This window comes from Vicugna pacos, chromosome 1 (genome assembly GCF_048564905.1).
Source record: "Vicugna pacos chromosome 1, VicPac4, whole genome shotgun sequence".
NCBI lineage: Eukaryota > Metazoa > Chordata > Mammalia > Artiodactyla > Camelidae > Vicugna > Vicugna pacos.
In genome coordinates, this window is record NC_132987.1 from 50,987,584 (window position 1) to 51,011,663 (window position 24,080).

At 34.5% G+C, this 24,080-nt stretch overlaps 1 long non-coding RNA gene across 1 annotated transcript in view; it reads left to right on the forward strand.

Annotated features, from left to right (window-relative positions):
• Window positions 1-24,080, forward strand: part of LOC116282260 (uncharacterized) — a 93,419-nt gene that overhangs the window by 37,664 nt on the left and 31,675 nt on the right. The gene's annotated exons all lie outside the window — the stretch shown is intronic.

Consider the following 24,080-nt stretch of genomic DNA (forward strand, 5'->3'; position numbering starts at 1 on the left):
TATACTTCAATTTTAAAAAAAAAGAAAGAAAGAAACATTAACCAAGCCCTGTACCAGGTGTTTTTCTTTTTTTTTTTTAACATTTTTTATTGATTTATAATCATTTTACAGTGTTGTGTCAAATTCCAGTGTTCAGCACAAGTTTTCAGTCATTCATGGACATATACACACTCATTGTCACATTTTTTTCTCTGTGATTTATCATAACATTTTGTGTATATTTCCCTGTGCTATACAGTGTAATCTTGTTTATCTTTCTACAATTTTGAAATCCCAGTCTATCCCTTCCCACCTTCTACCCCCCTGGTAACCACAAGTCTGTATTCTCTGTCCATGAGTCTATTTCTGTGTGTACCAGGTGTTTTTGATGGATGCAGGATAAGTAGTAGAAATGGCCTGTCAGGGGCCTTCAGTTTAGTGTTCTCTGGTGGGAAAAGGAAAGATACTGCTCTGATTAGAGCAGAAGCTTTGCTGAAAGAAAGGGTGATTCAGAGCAGGAGAGTGTGTGTGTGTGTGTGTACTAGGGACAGGGACTGGGAGGAAAGGGACCTGCATGGCCAGGGCACAACTAATGAGTTCCTGGGGAGACAGGTTAGAGACCAATGAGAACTCTGAAGACAAAGTTGATCATTTCACAGTATATCCTTATGATCCAATCAAACACACACACACACACACATATGCAGACACACATACCTATACACATGCACATTTAATGCCTACTGACTGCAGTGTACTTTAGAATTATATACAAATTGCCCTTCAATGAAAGATTTACTATAGAATACTTAATTACAGTGTGTCTTTATTTTAGAGCTGCCTTTCAAAGACTTTATCGCTAAAAAAAAAACAAAAAAAATCAAAATAAGAGCCCTTCTTTGGTATGAATAGAGACACTTGAAAAAAGATGACTTTGGTTCATATGTTATTTAGTTGAAGGATATTTTTATGGAAAAAGTAGATGTGAAGGTCATAACAGGTATCCTGGACCTTGACTTACAACACAAAAAGAGAGACAAATATCACATGATATCACTTATATGTGGAATCTTTAAAAAAAAAAAGATACAAGTTAACTTATTTATAAAACAGAAACAGACTGACAGACATAGAAAAACTTACGGTTACCAAAGAAGAAAATGTAGGGGGACAAAGTAGGAGTTTAGGATTAACAGATACACACTACTATATATAAAACACATAAACAACAAGGACCTACTGTATAGCACAGGTAACTATATTCACTATCTTGTAATAACCTATAATAGAAAAGAATCTGAAAAAGAATATATGTATAACTGAATCACTTTGCTGTACACCTGAAACCAACACAACATTGTAAATCAACTATACTTCAATTTAAAAAATACATAAAATACAAAAAAGTTTGTTTTATACTTAGAAAACCATTATCTATTCATTATATTAAATTTATAATGTATAAAAAAATGAAGAAAAAAATCATCCATAGGTGACCACAGCTGACATTGTGTATGTAGCTCCTTCTAATTGTGTATATTTTAACCAATTACCTCATTAAAGCTAAGCTTGCTATTTACTAGCAGATACCTTCAGGTGTCCCTACTGACCACAAAGCATAGGTGACCGACTATGTTAATTGACCCAGGTCTCTAGCCAGCTAACCTAGTTTCATGTTTATGTTCAGGGTAACATAGATCTCAGGTTTTGAGCTGAAAGGAATCTCAGAGATTAAGTTCATTGCCCTCGAACAGTGGTTCTCAAAGTGCAGACCTCAGACCAGCAACTTTGGCTTCACCTGTCAGCTGGTTATAGATGCAAAATCATGGGCCCTACTCCCACCTGCTGCACAGAACTCTCTTACAAAGGGGCCCAGGAAAGGATGATATAACACTCAAGGTGATTCCAGTGCACACACAAGTTTGAGAACACACAGCTAGCTAGCAGTAGTCTCCAATCCACAGCAAGACCTAGGAATAACATGCATGATGGTGCCTCGTGTGACTCACACAGTGACTTGTACAGAGTAGACATTTAATAAATGCTTGTTGACTGAAAGAACTGTCTCCTAAATTCTCCCAAATTTCTATCCCTTTTCCCATGCCTTTTTGAACAGATCCCACCTAAATTTGCCTTTGAAGCAAATGCTCCTCCTATTTCCCAAGAATTCCCTTTGGTCCCTGCTTAGAAAACTGAGCCCCCCAGAGTTTTCTTCTTAACTTTCTCATTCTAAGGCCCCTGCTTAGAAAACTGAGTCCCTCAGAGTTTTCTTAACTTTCTCATTCTAAGGCCTTACTACTCAAAATGTGGGCAGCAGGCCAGCAACACGGGCATCACCTGTCAGCTTGTTAGAAATGTAGAATCTCAAGCCCCACTCCAGACCCACTGAATCAGAACCTGTGTTTTTACACCATCCCCAAGTAATGAATTTACACATTAACGTCTGAGAAGCAATCTTCCAGGGAGACAACTGCTACTCTTAATCTTGCTCAGGTGAGTTTTGTAATAAGTACATTTTAGTATTAACAGTATGTGACACTCATTCACTCAACAAGTATTTCTTGAATAGCTACTGTGTGCAAGGATGGGTGTCATGGAAAAACAAAGATGCAGAAGACATGGCCTCAGACTCTTGGAGGAACACAGTAAAGCCAGTAAGGGGAATAGACAGTGGACACCAATAGCTGTAACACCAAGCAGGATATTGTTAAGAGTCTTCTGAGTGGTCTAAGATACTAGCATTCAGGGAGGGCAAGAGAGTACTCCCTCCTAGGGTAGAAGAGGAAAATAAGTCATTCAGTTTGCAAATTTAATTATAGTATAAAAACAGGTTTATAGTTCTAGCAATGACTTTAGAAGGTCCCCTTAGAAAGAGCATCTTTGAAACCAGAGAGACCTGAGTTCAAATCCAGCCAGGTGATCTTGGGAATGTGACTTACACTCTCTGAAGCTAACTTCCTTGTCCACAGAAGAGCACAATACTTATGTTTCAGGGTTGCTCCGAGGTGTAGTGAGAGGGCATGCACAGCTCCTAGAATGGTGTCTGGCACATAGAAGGCACTCAGCAGTGGTGTTACTGCTGCTGCTCCTGCTCCTGAGGTCCTTGTGACCAGAGCCCTGTCTCCCTTGATCTCTGAAATGTGCGAGTTGCATGAAAGTAGCCACCCTGGGGAGTACCTGGACCTGACCTAATGAGGTTCTAGCCACAAGTTCTTAGTCATCATTCTGCAGCACTTCATCACATTTCAGTCTTGAGTGGTAGATAAAACCTGAAAATTATGTGCAATCACTTATTTAGCTGCATAAAACAAAGAAAATAACATCAAGCTCATTTATGTTTACACAACAGTATAGATAGATCTGGATATTCTGAAATAGTTTGAGTCTGAATTAAACAAGTGTGTTGTCATCAGGATAACTGGTATCGTGTACACATAGTCTCCATTCTTCTCATTCTATCCAGGCTAATCTGAACCTGAGCTTGTCTATCTGGTAATGCCAGGAGCCATCAGGCTACAGAACCTGAATCTCTCCTTCCATCTCTTCTTCCTCTGCCTCCTCCTCCTTTTTCCTCTTCTCCTGCCACTTCCTCTTCCTCCCCCACTTCCCTCTCTCCCCAAGCTACTAAGCCCTGCTCTAGCTCTGTTGTTGTTTTAAATGCCTAAATCAGGTTGCCATCTTATGTAAATATAAATTGGAAGGCAGTCAAAAGAAGCTCAAAATAATGGTTGCCTAGTGCCTATCTCACAGTCCTTAAGAAATCTTCATAATCTGTAAGGGAAATCTGACAGTATTTTTTAAATGTTGAAAACCCATAAAATAGTAGATGCTGTACCTTCTTATGTCTCTAAAGAAAAAAACTGTCTCACAGCCCAACCAATTCTAAAACACAAGAGGGCAAGAAAAATGTCTTGACAATTACTCTTGAGTACCAAGGTCTTAACGCTCAAAGTGTTTGGCTTTCCAATGAACAGACCCACACAATCAGCATTGCCATGAAGGTAGGGTGATCATAAACTTTATCACTTCTAATTCTTGTAACAATTAAAGGGGTTCTATTAACAATTATATAAACTATAAAAAGTATTAATCCAGGATAGTCCTGTGAAGGAGAGCTGTATAGCCATCCCACCTAAAGGCAGGCAAGGATAAGAATAAGATCTGGAGCAGAGGTAGTGATAGGTAAAGAGATATGGACAAATATTTTCTGAATTTAACAATGTTTGATGGTGTATGTATAAAATCTGTCCACTGAGCTACAGCTTGATAGGACTTACAATATACCTCATCTCATTTATTCAGCAATATATGGAACATTGCCTAGAACTGAGTTTCTGAGTCGCAAAGCTCACCCATTAACATTCATATACTTAAGACACAAAAGAGAAGCCCCCAAAACTTCCCTCAGAGCTCACTGAATCCTCCATGAAATGCAAGCCATTAATACATTAATTTAACTAATGCCATATAGAAATAAAAAGTTGCATATCAGAACATATAATGGGCCTGTCACACCTGTAAGCAGCAGAGGACCCAATAGCCTCATTATAACACGATAGACAGAAGAATCCCAAACAGAGTCTGTGACCTATAAACCTCTGAAGATGCCACTGTTCTGCAGCACAGCACAATCACTGACGTTCATCATTATGATCCTGACTCATCAAGAAGAAGGCTATGATTTAAGTAGAGAAGCAGTATAGTGACGTTGAAAGAACAATGACAATGAGGTCAGAAAGACCTAGGTTATAGTCCTAGCTCTGCCATTCACTGCCCTTGTGACCTTGGGTTAATTATTCAATCCCTCTAGGCATTATTGGCACCAGCATCATCTGCAAAATAGGAAGAATACATATCTAAAGGTGATAATAATGAAGTGGGTCATGATTTTTAAAGTTCCAGCACTGTGCCTGCCATATGGGAACTGCTCAATCAATGGAAATTATTACTCGTAATAATAAAAAGTTCTGTATGTTCTACTTGAAAGGAATGTTATCCTGAATGACAAGAAACAGTACAAGATTATCAATATTGGGGTCTCCTCCTGTGGGATGCTCACTGAGCCAGTTTAGGGCAGTTGTCATAGCTTCTTTACACGTAAAAATCAAATAGCCAGGCATGGTAATGTAAGCAACACTAAGAACACCAGCAGAGATCCTCATAGACTAGCAGACCAGAAAGCGGGTGGGGGCAGAATAAAGGGTGATGTCTCAGAGGAAGGGTTCAGGCAATAATAGAATACCCCAGAAAACAAGGTCCTCTTTCCAGAGCTGGGATCTAGAATCCTGCGGCAGACCATTCCACCAGCATGCATATAATGTATAAAATATAAAAAGAAAAGGTTCTTTTCATAAAAGATTAGGCTTTGGAAGCTCTCAGAGTAAAAAATGTTTATTAATGGATTGCACTGCCTTGAGAAATAGTGAATTTTCCATCAACAAAAGAGTATTCAAATATAACTCAAAAGTCTCCTGGTATGGGTATTACTGAATGGATTTAAGCACTGGCTGGAAAACTGAATTAAACCACTTTACGAAGGTCCTTTCCAAAACTAAAACATATTTCACCTATATGGAATAATTTAGATATTCATAAAAATACTAAGTAAATGAGATGCTATTGTAAATAGTTTATTATTTCTGAATATAAAGTGAAAGTAAATTAACTTAAGAAATTATTAAGGTATCACAAATACATACAAGAGAAAACAAATAATAATTCTACTCTTCCAGGGACAACCATCATAAACATTTTCTTTCAGTATTTTTTCCATAGATTTTTTTTCCCAAATTGATCATTTACTGCACATATAATTTTTATCCTACATTTTTTGCTTTGTTATATAAGAATCATTTTTGTGTCATCAAAAATGTTTTAGGCAGCATTTTAAGGTTGCAAAATATTACGTTATCTCAATACCTCAAATTTGGGCACAAACTCACATGCCTAAGTAGGAACCCTGATCTGCCATTTACCAGTAGTGTGAATTTGGGCAATTTACTAACACCTCTGGGCCTCATCCATAAAATGTGAATAACAGTCCTACCTACTTCATAGTTTTATTGTTAGAACTAAAAGAGTTAATATGTATAAAATACTTAAAAGTGTCTGATACATAGTAAGTGTTAGTAAGTGCTCAATAAATTTATATTACTGTTCCTACTCATTTTCCTAATATGAGCCATTTAGATTGCTTTCAGTTTTTCATTATTATAAATAATTCTGTGATAAACATCTTTGTAATATATAAATTTTTAAAGATACTCTTCACAATTCAAACTCTTAAGCCATTTATTTTATTCATTTCAGTTCTATGCTTTAGCCACAAAGCAATGGATAACAGATGCTATTTACCAGGAACTACTGGCACTGCCATTTTTTTAAGGAAGAACATTGTTTATTTCTATTTTTTTCTTTCCTCGTTTTTTTATTCTGATACAATACACATAAAATTTAGCATTACTGACATTTAGAACATCATTGTGCAATTTGCCAATATGTTGTTAGACCACTTATCCCAAAGATCATCAAATATAATGCACAGAAAATCAAAACTACAAAGAGGTATCACCTCACACCAGTCAGAATGGCCATCATTAAAAAGTCTACAAATAAATGCTGTAGAGGGTGTGGAGAAAAAGGGACCCTTCTACACTGCTGGTGGAAATCTAAGTTGGTGCGACCTGACTATGGACAGCAGTATGGAGGTTCCTTAAAAAACTAAAAATCGAGTTACCATATGATCCAGCAATCCCACTCCTGGGCATATATCCAAAGAAATCTATAATTCAAAGAGACACAGGCATCCCAATGTCCACAGAAGCACTATTTACAATAGCCAAGACATGAAAACAACCCAAATGTCCAATGACAAATGAACATGTGATACACACACACACACACACACACACACACACAAATGGAATACTACTCAGCTATAAAAAAGAATAAAATAATGCCATTTGCAGCAACATAGATGGAACTGGAGATGGTTACTCTAAATGAAGTAAGCCAGAAAGAGAAAGAAAAATACCATATGATGCTGCTTATATGTGGAATCTAAAAAAAAAGACAAATGAACTTATTTACAAAACAGAAACAGACTCACAGACACAGAGAATAAACTTACGATTACCAGAGGGTATAGGAGGTGGGATGGGATAAATTGGGAGTTTGAGATTTGCAGATACTAACTACTATGTATAAAATAGATGAAGAAAAAGTTTATACTGTGTAGCACAGGGAACTATATTCAATATCTTGTACCAACCTATAATGAAAATGAATATATATATGTATATGTATGACAAACATTATGCTGTACACCAGAAACTGACACAACATTGGAAACGGACTATACTTCAATTAAAAAAGAAAGAAAGAAAGAAAAGAAAAAATATATATATAATGCACAGAATGGAAAAAAGAAAAAGTAAATGCTATTAGCCTTAAAATATCTCTCATGAAAAAAAGGAAAAATAACTTCCTCATTCTCAAATTTTACTAGGAAACCATTGGGTCCAATCACCAAATTAAAACCACCTTAAATCCTCTCTGGAACATACATGCATATACATTTATTACAACTTCAGTTGCCTGTGTCTGTGGAGGAAGAGGACAGCTGAGAGAGAACTATCACTTAACGAGTCCTATTACAGTTCAGGCATTGTAGAAGAAGAGTAATGTAAATTACCCTATTTAGTCCTTACAAAGACTACAAGTTACAACTGTTGTCCTCAAATGAGGAACCAGAGGTTTGGCAAAGTGAAGTAATTTGTCTAAATTTACAGTTAACCGAAAATGAGTTTCATGAAGGTAGAGCCAGCACTAACTAGGCCAGAGCAGGAGTTCAGTAAGTGCTCATTAAACGAATGAACTCCAAGCTCCAAAAATAAATAAATAAATAAATTACACAGCTAAAAAGGGGCAGAGATAGGACTCAAACTCAGATCTACCTGGTTCCTAAGTTCCACCCTTTCCATTATACCGTGCTGCCTTGTTGATACAAGCATGTATTATCCCAAGAGAAGGTGACTGAACGTTGTAACAGAAACTCCAATAGCCATCTAGATAGAAAATTGCAAGTCTACAAACTAGTGGATCCAGCTTTTGCAACTTTTTCTTAAGGTTGATAAAGTTCTAGTATTTCATCCTCCTCTACTGTTGTCAGTTTATCGCCTGGATATCTCAACATCCCTGAAAGGGTTATTCTAAGTGCATTAGGCATTAGCACTCTCAGTTCTATGCCAAAACACACACAGGCTTGTTGACCCAACAAGAAACTGCTTGTAGAGCAGCTTTACCTAAACCAAAATCACAGATCTCAAAAGCTGTCTCTCTTCTTCTATCACAGCTTTTTTTTTTTTCATATTTGACAACAAACATACACAGACTATCAAGAAGAAAGGGGGAAAATGTTTTTCATAGAGTCACTGGAATTTTGTGATAGAAATCAGCAGTGGAAAGTGGAATTTTCTGTTCACAATCTTATTCTGTCCAAAGCCTTGTTTCTTATTTGCTCATGTTCTTGAGTTCTCCATGATGCTTAATTTCTAATTTGCAACATAGAAATAATTTAAAAACTGGTGAGTCTGGAGCACATAAAATCATGTTCGTAGTGTGCTTTGATTTGAGAAGGGCTTAGAAGGTCGTGCATGCAGGTATGGAGCTTCCAGCACTGCAATAAGCACAATTAAAGCGGAACACTAATACTGCATAGCAACCGGCTGCCTCACCAACGCAGTTTCCTTATCCAACCGGCCCTGAATGGATTAGTGTGTTGTGGCTGTTGAGTTCAACTTCCCTGTCACTAATACAGCGGGGCTGCAGGAATGTCCTGTAATTCACTGATACTGAAAGCCACTAAACTTTTGGATATTTTATGTATTAAGTAGGTTGCATATTCCTACTATCCTACTTCTTGGTTCCTAACATTTTTATATAGAGATCCCTTTCTGCTTCACCAGCTCTTACATTACTTTCTCTACACGCCTCACTCCCATTCCCTCCGATGTGGTGTATGGTTTTCCTGAGATATTGCTAAACTTCTTCAAGGAAAAAGAAAAAGATCTAGCAAATACTGTAAAACTTAGGAGGAAAAAAACACATTCCTTCCTAGAAGACCCCAATTGACAACCTTACTAGACTAAAAGTCTGAACAGAAATTATCAATTTTAAGTTACCCTTCAACTGTTAAGGGGGGCCAGAGCTCCCTACTCCTGTTTAATGTTCAGCATTTTGGGGTGAGAGGGATCAGCATGTGTCCATAGAGCACAATACTCTTTTTTTTTCAGAACTACATTCACCTGCCAAAACAAAATTAACTCCATCAGCAGGAACAAGTTCACAAAACCATGACTGTGCAGATTCACAATGAAATCTCCATTAAAATCTAGAACTTTCCAGGGCATTTTAACAACAACAACAAAAACCTGTTAAGAATTAAGTTTCTCTTTCCCTCCTTCCCTCACTTGCTCCTCCTCCAACCCCCTAGAGTGATATCAATATTCTGTGTAACTTGAATGTTCCACAGGTTATTATAGTAAAAAGGTCATGGGCTGTCACTTCAGTCTTTCAGTAGATAAGGTGGAAATATACACAAGAAAAACGGAAGTTTTGGAGAGGCATTTTATAGTTTATCAAGCTATGACTACTAGTAACCAAAAAATAAATAAAGCATTGGGTATGATTATTATACAGAAAGCCTCTAAGGATTGCCTCAAATGACATTATGACAGGCTGGCGACTTACAGATTTTTGGACTGTAGGACACTCAGTGCTTCTTTAAATCGCATCGCTGACATGGTTGCTTATTCCACCTAAGGACTGTAGGCTTTGATTTTCTATGGTGTGACTACACAGCTTGTATAAGAGTCAAGCAAACTGTTAAGAAAAAAATCATTAAAACCTACCCTTTAGGCAATTTGGAAGATACTTACCAAAATTATAAATGCAAACATTGTAAAGTGATTATAAATCAATAAAAAAATTATAAATGCATATACCTTTCATATAATAATTCTACATCTAGAAAAATACATAATTACACCTATTTTAAAAGGTAATTTTACGTCTAGGAATTTATTCTAATGAAATACCTGCATACAGAATAACATATTTACAAAGTTATTCATGGCATCACAATTTATAATAGTAAAATACTGGAAATAACTTAAATGTTCATTAACAAGAAATTGTTTAAATAAATTATAGTAGATCCATGCAGAACATGAATCCACAGAAAAGAATGAAGAAACTCTGTATGAACTGATAAAGAAAGCCCTTACATAAGAGCTAGATTTAAATTAGTGTTGAATTTTAAAAACATAAATTATTTCTGGAAAACTATGCAAGAAACAAATAACACCAACTGTGAGGAGGGGAATTAGGTGGCTAGGGGTCAAGGATGGGAGAGAAAACTTTCTGTTTTGAATTTTGAACTACAGTTGACCCTGAACAACATGGGTTTGAACTGTGTGGGTCCAAATACGTGCAGATTTTTCCCAGAGTAAATACTATAGTACTACACAATCTGAAGTTGGTTGAATCCTCAAATCTGTAACTATGGATACCAAGGAACCACAGACACGGAGGACCCATGTATAGGAAGGGCCTACTATAAGTTATACTTGGATTGTCGACTGAGTAGAGGGTCAGGGTTGCTGTACAGTTGATAGATCAAAACAATTGATAAGGACAAGGCCTCAAAAAACAAAGCATTACAATTAATGTATCTTTCAAACTGCCATGCAACAGAAACCCTGCTGCAAATATTCCTCTTATAAATGTTCTCAGATTCCACAATTTTAAATTTAGTTTAAAAACAGCAAATCAACAATAAAAAGGCTTTAATTATATAGTTTCTAATACATGTATCTACACAAACACAATGAAAGGCAATTTAATCTTTTGCCTTTCACAAGGTTACAAACATACAATGTAGGCATCATTATTTATTTTATCAACTAGGAGAGCACTGACCATTCTTTATTCTATTTTTAAGTGTATACTGAATACCTACAAGGTAGCAAGTACCAGGTTGGATTCTGGAAATTCAGTGTAGAAAACAATACACATGGTCCCTGACCTCCTGGACAGTTCTGGTACTTTAGCTATTAAGGACAAAAAAGTTCCTTTTTTAGAATAATACATGCAACACTCAATAGCTGCTTTCTCAATTCAATAAAACAGTAAACATTGAAATGTGAAATGAAAACAGCTGGAGCAGCTGGATACAATTTTAACTTTATATGAAAAAAATCCTCAGACATAGATGACTCATGAGTAACTCCTGTGCAGGAGGCTAAGCGCGTGTAAGGACAGAGTAGGAAAAGACTGTCACCTTCCTCATGTCTCCATCTTCTTCCTGTGCCTTCCTTGGCCCAGAAAGGAAAACAGAGGAGGAGTGCTTTTAACAAGTTTCTATAATTTATGGTCAGATTAAATGATAAAATGAGTTTGCTGGATATAAGCTGTTTTGTGATATGTACTCTATTTTTAGAAAGTCTAGAAGCACTTGCTTAAAACTTGTGAGAAAATGGTTGGACAGTCCCTATTAGGATTCATTTGCATATTTGCTCCTTTCAGTTGAGTTTAGACATACAATAATAAATCTTCCCAAATTAGCAAAGAATACTTTGGTGAAAGGTGACGTAGGGGATGGTTTTCAAAAGGCAACAGCATGAAAGGACAGTAGAGAGAATGAAGTGAGAGTAACTTCATACTTAGGTGGCCTCCTTCACACATGAGAGACATTATACTTCAGAAACAAGATGCTCCCAACCTGAGACAACCAGAGTCAGAGGAGGAGAGTAATCCCCAAATGAGAGAATAACAGAGAACATGAATGGCTAATTGGTGTGTATGCCACTCAAGCCTGTGTAAATCACAGGAAGGAGACACTGTGAGGCCCACTTCCTGGGGAATACCTGGAATGCAAAAATGACAAACAGTATAACCACAAACAGAACATCAAGAACATCCTGAATAGCTACACTGGTCTCATCACTGATAATCTGATAAAATGAACATCTGTCTTCGCTTCCATGACTCTTTTTAACAATTAATGAACATATGTTCTTATGCAGGTATGCACATGTTTCACAAGCAATAAGCGTTCAGGAAAACAATACATACTTTGCAAATCCAAGTTCCTCTCCTGAATGAGACAGATATTTTCTAAGTGTTTTGGGAGAACCTTTAATTATACATAGATAAAAAAACAACCTTTATTATATCATTGCATTCATTTTGGCTACCATAATAGTGGATATGATTTAAAGCAACCATGTGTCACTAACTTTATGCTATAAAGAATTCTGGTCTGCTTCACAGTTTGCTAGACCACACACTTTTAAATGTCTAGAACATACAATAGAAATAATCAGTGAGTCTTGTACCTCATGCATTGAGACAGGGTGAGGGGGTTGGGAGGAGAAACATAAATGCTAATGTGGGATGAACTAGTGAGAGCAAACTTACTATTGAAAATTCTAATATCTCACTGAAGGAGTCCTGTATTGTCAACTTATCGCATATATATTGGACATCAAAATTTTACATTTATTAGAACCATGTGGGCTTTTGTATATCTGAGGACTAAATCATTAAGCTGCAATCCTTTATGACTCTAGCCCATAAAGTGGTGTCTCTTTTGGTTTCTGGGGAAATTAATCCTGTAAAGTGAAATGAAACTTAGATCTTATATTTAATCATACTTCAAAACACTAATCTGATAAAAAATAAATTTTCATGAATCTCATTCATACTTTTTCCTTACCAAATTTTGACTGTTTGACCAAATAACTTATAAGAAACAATTATAAGCAGTTTGTTTTTAATAAGTATAAGAAATCTAAAAGTAAACCTGATGCCCAATATCCTTGATGAACACAGAGAGCAAAAACCCTCAACAAAATATTAACAAACAGAATCCAACAATATATTAAAAGGATCATACACCACAGTCAAGTGGGATTTATTCCAGGGATGCAAGGATGGTTCAACATCCACAAATCAATAAGTGTGATACATCACATTAACAAAATGAAGGATAAAAATCACATGATCATCTCAGTAATGCAGAAAAAGTTTTTGACAAAAGTCAACATCCATTTATGATAAAAAAAACTTTCAACAAAGTGGGTACAGAGAGAATATAACTCAATATAATAAAGGTCATATATGACAAACACACAACTAACACCATATTCAATGGTAGAAAGCTGAAAGCCTTTTTTCTGAGATCAGGAACAAAACAAATATGCCCATTCCCACCATTTTTACTCAACATAGTACTGGAAGTCTTAGCCATAGCAATTAGGCAAGAAAAAGAAATAAAAGGCATCCAAATAGGAAAAGAAGGAGTAAAACTGTCATTATGTGCAGATGACATGACACAGTATATAGAGAACCCTAAAGACTACCAAAAAACTACTAGAATTAATAAGTGAATTCAGTAAGGTTTCAGGATACAAAACTAATATACAGAAAGCTGTTGCATTTCTATACACTAATAACAAAATATCAGAAAGATAAATTGAGAAAAAATCTCATTTACAACTGCATCAAAAAGAATAAAACACATAGGAATAAATTTAACAAAGGAGATGAAAGACCTGTACATTGTAAACGAAGGAGGGGAGGGTATAATGCAGTGGTAGAGTGTGTACTTAGCATGCATGAGGTCCTGTTCAATCCCTAGTACCTCCATTAAGTAAGTAAGTAAACAAACAAACAAACAAACAAACAAACAAATAAAAACTAAGATACTGACAAAAGAAATTGAAGAAAACACAAAGAAATGGAAAGATAGTCCATGTTTGTGGACTGGAATAATTAATATTATTAAAATGTCCATACTACCCTCAAAAATCTACAGATTCAGTAAAATCACTATCAAAATTCCAATGGCATATTTCACAGAAATAAAACAAATAATTCTAAAATTTCTGTGGAACCACAAAAGTTCCCAAATAGCAAAAACAATCTTGAGAAAAAAAAAATCACACTCCCTGATTTCAAACTGTACTACAAAGCTACAGTAATCAAAATGGTTATAATACTGTCACAAAAACAAATACACAGATCAATGGAACAAAACTGAGAGCCCAGGAATAAACCCACACATATATGGACCATTAACTTATGACAAAGGAGCAAAAACTGTACAATGGAGAAAGAACAATCTCTTCAGTAAATGGGGCTGGGAAACTGGACAATTACATGCAAAAGAATGAAGCTAAACTGCTATCTTACATCATACACAAAATCTAACTTAAAATGGATTAAAGACTTGAATGTAAGACCTGAAACCATAAAATTTCTAGGAAAAAAAAAAACATAAGTAGTTACCTCATTGACATGGACCTTAGTGATGTTTTTGTGGATCTGACTCCAAAAACAAGGGCAACAAAAGCAAAAATAAATAAATGAGACTACATCAAGCTAAAAAGCTTCTGTACGGCAAAGGAAACCATCATCAAAATGAAAAGGAAACCTACTGAATGGGAAAAGATATTTTCTAATGATATATCTGATAAGGAGTTAATATCCAAAACAACAGCCAAAACAAACAAACAAAAAAAAACAATTAAAAAATGAGCAGAGGATCTGAATAGACATTTTTTTCCAAAGAAGACATACAGATGGCTAACAGGTACATGAAAAGATGCTCAACATCACTAATTATTAGAGAAGTGAAAGCCAAAACCACAATGAGATATCACCTTGCATACATTAGAATAGCTATTATTAAAAAGACAAGAAATAACAAATGTTAAAGAGGATATGGAGAAAAGGGAACCTTCATACACTGTTGATGAAACTGTAAGTTGGTGCAGGCATTATGGAAAACAGTATGGAGAGTCTTCAAAAAATTAAGACTAGAACCACTATAAGACCCAGCTATTTCACTTCAATTTATCCAAAGAATACAAGAACAGAAATTCGAAAAGATACAGGCATCCCTATGTTCACTGCAGTATTATTTAGCCATATGGAAACTACCTAAGTGTCTACTGATGGATGACTGAATAAAGATGTGGTACATATACAGACAATGGAATACTACTCAGCCATAAAAATGAGTGAAATCCTTTTATTTGCAACATGGATGGACCTTGAAGGTATTATGCTAAATGAAATAAGTCACATGAGGAAAGACAAATACTGTATGATTTCACTCATCTGTGGAATCTAGAAAAACAAAACAAATTAACAAACAAAATAAAACAAAAACTAACTCACAGAGATAGAGATCAGATTAGTGATTACCAGAGGGGAAGAAGGTAAGGGGGGTGAGCAAAATGGGTGAAGGAAGTCAACCATATGGCGATGGATGGTAACTAGACCTGTGGTGGCACTTTGTAGTATATACAGGTGTTGAATTATAATGCTATATACCTCAAATTTATATAATTGAATTTTTTAAAAATAAAGTAGGCCTGATTCAATACAGTGCAAAATGTCAATAAGATCTTTGAAAATTAGTTTTTATAAACAGGAAAGATGATACAGATTATCTTTGGAATTACTTTCCAACTCTATTGGTGATTTTAAGGAGCTGATAATCATTTTAGGTCCATAAATATGTCACTAGAAGTGAAATTCTTTGCACAAATAAAAAGTTTACCAAAGTTTTAGAATTACTAATGGATTTAGGACAATCTTAACACATAAACTCTGTAGTCTTCTCGTTATCATGTAAATTCCCGTGATAATAACTGACAGCCAATACAAAATCTTTCAAATGAATAATTTTGAGTATTACCATCCATATTGTAGTTAGTAAAGCAATTGATAGTAAAAAAGATTATGTTGTCTGGGTTAAAAGAGGCCTTCAAAAAACTGAATTTATTAGCTATTCCTAAAATTCATCTTCTTGGTAATCTACACAGTACTCCACTGCTGCTTTTCCAGCAGCCACCTTCTCTTTCTTCTTCCATGGTCTTCATTCACCTTATATTTATGGAGCACCGACTAGGTGCTAAGAGGGGAGCATCAAATAAAACAAAGATTTTGTACTCCAGGTATAATTACCTTTGAGCCCTCATTAATCACCAGCTGCTAAAACCATTCCTAATTTATCAACGTTGTAAGAGTGATAATTCTCCTCTCTTTAATCCAGATTTAGCTAATCTCAATTCTTTAAGCCAAACTCATAAAATAATTTCAGAGTCACAGCAAATGTGACCTTTCAGTCTGTTAGTTTCTTCCTTTGCCTGTCCATCCCAGGCCAAGTCACTGTCCACACTTTCTAAAAGCCCTTTCTAATTCATCTCATGTTATATGTTGACCATATGAATAAATTTATTTGTAAATGTTTGCATATATAGTAGACTATAATTAATTGTTACTTTACAGCAAGTATCTCAATGTCCTGTTAAAAGGTTAAATATTTAGTAAATTAAATGTTTTTGACACTAAATTTTTACTTTATGTGGATGTTTTAGTATTGTATAAAATTCGGTTCCTACATTTCTGTATCTCACAACCAATAAATCTTTCAAAAACTAGACATCTACAAAAAATTGCCACCAAAAAGATGACAAAAATAATTATCTATCACTACTGTTATTTAATAAAAGAATGAACATTTTAACATTTAAAAGTAGGAAATGACATAATCTCAATAAAAAGGATAGTCCTAATTTAAACTGGATCTATTTAATTGTCCTTATATTCCTATTTCACCACAGATGGATGAAAATGTAATCATTAATCATTACCTAGGAACCACTGGTACAGAAAATGCCAAGTCTAGACATACCAATTATTTTAGGAATTGCATTTGAAAAATAATTGTGAAAATTTGGCTGCCTTTATTTTAAATTTTAGATTAAGTAAATTATTATTAGGCTTTGCTGACCAGAATAACTATAAATTCTTAAGACTAAAAACAAAATTCTACCTCTGCTTCTAGGTGAGGTTTTAATAAAGCCATTTTAGAAATGAGAAAATCTATCCTATTCTTAAAAAGCAACTCCTGAGAGAGTACTTCTCAGGATAAACCATCTTGGAGTTTTCCAACCGTGATGGACAGCTTTGAAGATCTGCTGTAGTTGTACATTAGACCACAAGTTAGGTCTGCAGGGGAGTAAAATATCGTTACCTATTCAACAGTTTGATTTGCATGTACTCTCAAAAATGAATTCCAGATGTAGAAATCACAAGTTTCCACAAACATTCTCAGGCAAGCAGACAATATAACTTTTCTGTTAATAATAAAAAAAAATCTTTGACAGACTACTCCATAACTGTATTCCAGCTCCTCCCATGTGAAAATGGGAGGCTGTCACTGAAAGGGAATTGTCATTCCAACCATATGTGAAAAACACAGCAGTGATGCCTCAAGTTTGAAATGATGCCATTCCTAGAAATCCTGGGCAACACAGGAAAAGATTTAAGAAATGGATTCAGCCCCCATTTGAATTATTTGATTTTTCTTTTAAGCAAAGGTTTACCTCCTACTTTTCTAAAAATCAAATTTAATTTGAAACAAAAATGATGTAGTTTGACCTCATTATGTAAAGTAAATTTAAGAGAATGTTGACTTTAATTTTGTTAGTTATTAAAGTTAAGAGAGTATAAGATCATTTTTACTTGGAAAAACAGGGAATAATTTAATGGAGGTGCTATATAAAAATGAATGCCTACATTACGTCATTTATAAATATACACTTTTCATCAGTGAAAGCTTTTTAAAAAGTGCTAAATGGATTATTTTGTATCAATATATGTACATGCCCATAAAGACATGCAGAACTGTAAAGTTTCATCAAACTGAATTGCATCTTTGTTCTGTTTTCCAATTATATGTCAGAAACTTTACACCATGTAAATGTATTCTGAACCTCTGTTGCTCACAGTAAAACAAAACAAAAAAAAAATAGTAGAAGAAAACTTATGGAATTACAGTGCATGTACAAGGAGTTTATAATAATAATTTGTATTATGTATGGCAATTTAGGAGAGTTTAATTGAGAAAACAGTTAAGAGGCTTCTTATTCTGTTATTATTCAAATACATTAAATACATATTGTATTACATTCCAGTAAATACATATTTTGATTTAGTGGACTTTAAGTTCTTATGGGATGTTTTCTATCTGACCAAGCAATTGACAAGAATGGGAAAAGTATGCAAATTCAGGAATCAATGGATCAATTATTAAAATCTCAAACTCTGAGACTTGTCCAGAGCTCTGTAATCCAGATTCTCTCTACATGTACACAAAGGCATAAATAAAATTTTCAACTTTAATCAGTTTATTTGATATAATATAGACCCTGTTTTATTGTTTGTAAAAGAAAATGGGCATAATTTGGAACCACCAGATCTCATATAGACAACTGTCCATTCACGTGGAGTAGTTCTTTCAAACATATTTTTATTTAGGTCTGGGTAGTGAAGTAGGAGTTGAAGCTCATGTTTATGAAAAAGAAAAGGAGGAAAGAGGAAGGAAGAATAGGAAAGACAGTGGAACTAAAAGTGAATTTTATCTTGTGTGTACCACGATCATAAAACTACCTAATAGCAATGCAATGTCACTGTCCATTTGTTTCACTCATTCAACCAATATGTATTAAGTGACTACTGAAAATAAGACACCATTAGGTCATAATTCCAATTTCACTTCAACAGAAAGCAGATGGATTATTTTTCTTCCCATTTTCTATCTTAGTAACCATAAAGGACAAATTTAATACTTACCACATAGTATAAAGAATTTTTTAAATCCTTTAAATGTAATGGGTAATACATTTAAATTTTTTCAAAATAAAATATAAGGAGATAGACCTACAGTGAAAGGTCTCCCTCCTACTCTTGCCCCCAGTATGCCCATTACCTTAATTCCTTCAACACATACGCACTGTTATTAGTTCTTACTGATGGACAGTCAGTTGTTTCTAAACTTTTGCAAATACAACCAACACCAAAAAAAAAAAAAGCCACCTTTCTTTAAATGTCAGTTCACATATGTGCATATGCAAGTCCATGTATAGGAAAAATTCCCAGAAGTGAAATTGCCAGGGCAAAGGCTAATTTGTAACTTTGACAGATACTTCTAAATTGCTCTCTGTAGGGGTTATGCCAATTTATACTCTTACAAGGGGTGTACAAAAATATCTGTTTACATATAGTCTTGTCAATATACTGTCAAATTTAAAGATTTTCATCAATTTGATAAGTGGGAAGTAGTACTTCATGTAGCTATAATTTGCATTTATGACAAGTGAGGTTGAACATTCTTTTTATAAATTAAGGAGCCATTCACAACTCCTTTTCTGTGATACATACCTGTTTATATGTTTAATCCATTATTCTCTCACATCTAGGAGTTCTTTATACATAAAGGTGGTTAGTCTTTTGTTTGGTATCAATTGCTAATATTTGTCTCTTGAGTTTATGGTAGTTTCTTGTCATGCAGAAATGCTTTTTAAAAATTTTTTTTCAATATTTTTTCTTACATAATTTCTGAAGTCATCGTTAGAAATGCTTTTCCCACTGTAACATTTGAAGGTTAAAAATAAGTTCTGACATGGAGATTGCTAAAACTGCAATACAGTCAGACCAGAGAACGTCATCCAAATCAGTCTCTCCCTCTCTCTGCACTTTCTTTCTTACTCCTCCTTCCCCTCTTTCTTAGGTAACTTCTTGGTCCTCCTCCTGTGTGCTACTTTCAATCCCTGGGAGAAGTTGAACTCTCCTAATTCACGAACCCTTCTTCAAATTTAGGAAGTGGAAAGAAATGGAAGCTGAGGAAGAGTGGGTGAAATCGAGAGACAGTTCACAAAACAGCTGCCACCCTAGCACACATCAAGACACTGGCACAAAACAGCTTTATCTCTGTCATTCACCTCCATGCAGGGAGGAAAGCCAGTCATTTAAGAATGTCCTTGATGAGTCAGCAGAAATTATTAATTTTATTTAATCTAAACCCTTGAGAATAAGCCTTTTTAATATTCTGTGTTATAAAATGGGAAGTATGTATAAACACTTTCGCTGCACACCACACAAAGGATCAAGATAATCTCATCATACTTTGAGTTGCAGCTGAACTACTAGCCCCTTTTTTCATGGAACACCATTGTTATTTGAAAGAAAAATCTGCAAACAAACTATACTTTATTCAGACTTGAGTATCTGGTATTTTCTCAAAAGTAAAGCAAGTCTATAACCTCCAGGGGAAAAAAAAGACAGTACTGTTGCCAAAAACTCTCAATGAAAATTAGAAAATTTAGAAAAATTGTATCCACTACTGTAAGCTTCATAGCTTCCCAATATTTTAGCACTTTTCTGATGAGATCAGTGTTATAATTAACAAATGTGATTTTTTAATATTGTATATGATATATATAACTTAGTGAACCAATATTTTCCAAATGACCAATTCATGACATTACAAAATTATGCATGGATAAAAGATTCATCAAAGTACAAGACATGCCAATAAATTTTAATATCAAAAAGTTCATTGATAATAGTTTCAGATTTCAAACTGAAAATCACCTTCAAGAAACTACCACTTGTCGAGCTTTGGTGCAATATCAAAGACAAATATCCACAATTATCTGAGAAGGCTGTTAAAATATTGCTCACTTTTCAAACTATATGTCTGTGAAGCTGGATTTTCCAGATATACTTCAATCAAAACAACATTTCACAAGAGATGAATGCAGAACAAACATGAGAATCCAGCTGTCTTCTATTAAGTCAGACATTAAAGAGATTCGTACACACGTAAAAGATGCCACTCTTCTCACTAAATATTTGTTTTGCAAAATATAATTATTTTTCATTTTAAATGTTATTATGTTAACACTTTACGGATTTATGATGGTTATTCTTAAATTATTAACTATTTACATTTATTCCTTACATGGTAAATAACAAAAGCTCTTTCGGATCCTCAATAATTTTGAGAGTGCAAAGGGATCCTGAGACCAAAATGTGTGAAAGCTGCAGAAATAGACCTTGTCTCTCAGATCACTGAAACCAGATCAGTCAAGGAGGCCATGAGAATACCCTGGATACTTGCTAGACACATAACTAACTTTACTTCTGCCTAGAATACCATGAGTCTGTCTTAGGGAAAAACAGGAGTGGAGAAAATACCTCAGAAATGTTAGTATAATGTTTTGTTGGGTTTTTTATTCAAAATGATGTATGACAAAGATAGCCATTGTAGCAAAAGATTGAAAACCACCTAAATGTCTCATTTGTTATTGTTAGATTTTGAACTTCAGATGCACAGACAGCAAGTTGATCTAACTGTGGTCTTAATTTCTCAGCATGCTGTGATCCTTGCAAGATCCCTCTTCTCTACTTTATTTCACTCTTTCTTCCATTTTCACTCTCATTTCCCTCCTCTGAGTACTTATCTATTTTAAAGAGAGTACTATGTATCTTTAAATGTATGTAGTATTATAAAACAGGTGTTGTTTGGTAAAGAATTATGTGTATTCTACTTATATAAATAGTATTTGTGCCGTTTTCTATTTTTCCTTTCATGATTATGTCTGAATTTTTTTTTCCATGATCAGTTAGTTCATTGCTTCTTACTGCTGCATATCATTTCATAGTATGCATCTACTGTATTTACTTACTGATTAAAATTACTCACTGGACACCTCAGATCCATCTAACTCTTTACTTCCATGAATGAAACTATAACATCCATGAACATGTCCCCAAATTCTTGCTAGTTATCTGGAAAAACAGATTCATCAGTGGGATTGTCAAACATATGATGACTTTCCAGACTTATTGTGCAACTTATATCCCCATCAGCAGTGCAAAAATTTCCACTATCCCATATCTTCTCCAATACTTGGTATTATCTGCCTTTCTAATTGCTGACATTCAAATACTTATAAAATGACATTTTATTGTTGCTTTAATTTGCATTTCACCTCTTTACAACGAACTTTAGCAACTCTTCATATATTTGCTATTTACTCAAACATCATCTCTGAATTACCTGTTTATCCTCTTATGAATTTTTTTGAACTCTTTTCTTAGGTTTCCCATATTTTTCTTGTTGATTAAAGGGGTTCATGCATTGAGATTTTGTTTAGCAAGCTATTATCCCTTGCTGGTTTTAAATGTGGCAAATATCCTTTCCCAATCTAACATCTGTTTGTTAACTTCATCTATGGAACACGACATTGAACAAAATCCTTAATTTTGGTGTAACTAAATCCAACCTCTCCTTTTTGACTTTAAGTTGATGCTTTTGAGATTCTGTTTAAAAAGCCTTTTCCTACCCCTTGGTCACAAAGACGTTATTTCACATTTTCTTCTATTATCTTCTATCACCTTTATCAATTTATCTTTCACATTTAGATACTTGATCTATCTGGAGCCAAACTTCATGTAAGTTAGAGGTCTGTATTTTTCTCCATATAATGAAATAGTTATCCTAACATCATCTACTAAACAATTTGTCCTTTTTCAATTGCTTTGTGATACAAATATTTATCATATGTCCTTATATATAACTAGGTCTATTTCTGAGCTCTCAATTTTGTTTCATTTTGGTTTATTTATAGATTGCAGGAACAAAAGCATTATCATCAACATCATCATCATCACCATCACCATTTGCAGTATGTCTTAATAGCTGATGAGTGAGAGTAACTAACGCCTATTTGGCTCATTTTTCCTATGTACATTTTTAGAAATTTGGCCATCCATATAAATTTTAGAATTTGTTGTGTTCCTCCAAAATCCAGTTAGACTTTTGACTGAAATTTCATTTACTCTGCATGTGTACTTGAAGAGAATTGATAACTTTACTAGGTTAAATCATAGCAACCATGCAAACAGTTATCTCTCACCATTTATTCATATCTTATTTATGTCTTTTCTACTAAAGGAAACAAAAAATGAGGATTTATGTGTCTTAAAATAATATCTTATTTTTATTATAAGAGTAACTTGTTTAAAAGGAATGCTTTTTTAGTTAATTTGTATACCTCTACTAACCTTGTTAAACTTTTGTTAGCACTCGTAGTATGGTGATTCAATTGTATTTTCTATATAATCATATTATCTATAAATAATGATTTTTATCTCTTCCAACCCTAACATGCCTTACATCTTTATTCTGCCTTAAAAGGTAGGCAGAACCTCCAATATTATGTTTAAATGGTAGTGAAAATTGTAAACATTTTTTTCTTGTTCTTTGTTTCAGTGGAAATGCTTCTAATTTATCCCAGTAAGTTTTTTTCCCATAAATTGCCTAGAAAAATCATTGATACTCCTACTAATCTGTAAATTTTTCACAAATATGTATTAATATTTTATTCTGCAACTTTTATCATAAGATGATTTTCTGTGTCTCAGGAAATCATCATATGCTATTTCTTCTTAGATCTAATATTAAAATGAAGTACACTGATACATTTTTCTGATGTTGTAACATCCTTTCAGTCTTGGGTAAATACTACTTGATCAATATGTACTTTCTAAAATAAACTATTGGATTTGGTTAGCCAATATTCAGAGTTATTGTACCCACATCCATGGAATGAAATAAGTTATGCTTTTCTTGTCTTACATCTTCCTTATCCTATATCAAGACTATACAAGCCTCATAAAATGAGCTGGGCAATGGGGCAGTTTCTCTTTTCTTCTTTTTTTTTTTCCCCATTTTCTGGAGCAATTTATATAACATAAATATTATTTATCCCTTGAAAGTTTTGTAAAATCCCACTGGGGCCTTTTTTGTGGAGAGTTTATAGATGCTTTTTCTTTAATCATTATTTATACAATAATGTACTTTATAAATTTTGTATTATATGAATGCATAAGTATGCAGAAAGTTACACATTCCCTTAAAAAAAGAGAATACACAATTATATTTTTAAATTCATACAATGCAGTTTGCACCAAATATCTTCTATTTGCCCATCCAGACCCTTTCCCACCCTGCTCTGCCTCAGGAAGCTGCCCTGTATAGACCGCTGCCTAGATATACAGCTCCCGACTGGATTAGGCCTGTCTGCAAAAAGAAACCCAAGGGAGGGACGAGAGTGGATATTTATTCCCCCAGTCTCCTTCCCAGAGGTTCCTTCAGGCTTGCTGCCCCCTTGACC